This window comes from Aplysia californica, unplaced genomic scaffold (assembly GCF_000002075.1).
Source record: "Aplysia californica isolate F4 #8 unplaced genomic scaffold, AplCal3.0 scaffold00025, whole genome shotgun sequence".
Classification (NCBI taxonomy): domain Eukaryota; kingdom Metazoa; phylum Mollusca; class Gastropoda; order Aplysiida; family Aplysiidae; genus Aplysia; species Aplysia californica.
The window spans coordinates 2,320,017-2,321,495 of NW_004797295.1; positions in this window are offsets into that span (position 1 = coordinate 2,320,017).

Here is a 1,479-nt window from a genome sequence, read left to right on the forward strand (position 1 = left end):
GGCTTGTAGAAATAATCACAATATGGACGCTTAATTAGAAAGAACCAGTAAACCGATATATAACGTTGAAAGTAAGCCTATCCTGTGGTTCTACCACAAATTGTAGGCGGGCGACGAGACTGCAACGAGCATGACTATGACGTATTAGAAATACACGTACATGTACTATGAAGAATTAGAACAACAAATTGTATGCTATTTATAACGTTGTTTGTGGAACATCATTTCATATGCCGACAAATCACTTTTTTTTTCAGGCCAAAGTATAACACTTAGAATCTTTGACAGATCGGAAACTATGGTTCTGACTGAATAATTTGAAATAGGGGTCACGGGAGCAAGAAGTAAGGCAACTATTATGTAACTATGCTAGATCAGTTTACTGAACAGGATGAGATAAATCGAATACCGCAGTCGAACCCTCAGCCAATCAACACCAAAGATCGTGTATAACAAGATAGTTCACTCCTCTCTTTGAGCCAATTAAAAAAGTGTCCTCAAACTTCAGTTTACAATCTTTGTCAACACTTATTGCAGGCCGAATAATTATTACGTTTGACTTTTGTGCACTTGATGCACTGTGCACATCGAACACTTTACTCTTGTTGGAAACTATTTGAGCGGAATTTTTCATAGGCCTACTACGTGTAGTCTGTGTTCACATGTTTCAAGTTTCAAAGACCAAATCTAGAAATAAGACGAAGAGAGATACAATCTTCAATCAACAGATCTCAGAATATTATTATTCTACAGTTTTGATGGCACGAGCACATGGGAGTGAAAATGCACACGACTCTATTGCTATCTTTTGTCACTAACCCTTTTAGGGGGTGCCACAGAATTCTACACTTAGTGTAGAATTCTGTGGGGGGTGCCCATTAGCGAGATCGGGTCGCGGGTCGAGTCGGGTACGGTCAGTTTGGTCGAGGCTACCTTTAGTTCCGGTATCCTCGGTTTGGTAGTCGGGGTTAGCCAAATTGTGGGTGAAAAGCGGCCATCGTGGCACAAATCGATCGACGCAGCCAGTGACCGTCAAAAACAATTAATGTGTTTGTTTTCAAGGCTGCGAGTCGGGCGATCGTATGGTTTGCAGCCAATCACAACAAGGCTTTGTAACCTACGAGTCACGTGTCCATGTTGACACTGCGATGTCAAGGTCGGGCATTTCCGCGCGAAATACCGGGTCTACTAAAGTCTACTTCAACTTCCAGGTCGTTGGGTACAATCGTGGCGGGGTTATTTTTGTAGTGTACACTGAAACCACCAGAAAACGACCCGACCCGACCCGACCCGATCGAGCCAATTGGCACCCCCTATTACAGGCTAAATATTAAATGCCGGCAGTTCAATGAACCGTGTGGCAAGAGCATGACGCCAACTCGCCCATAGTGGCTTTGTGACCGAGAGATCGGATTGGACTTTGGTGGTTGTTAATCAACATTGGCATTTTGGGTAGTGTTGTTTCTCTGTGTGTGTCTT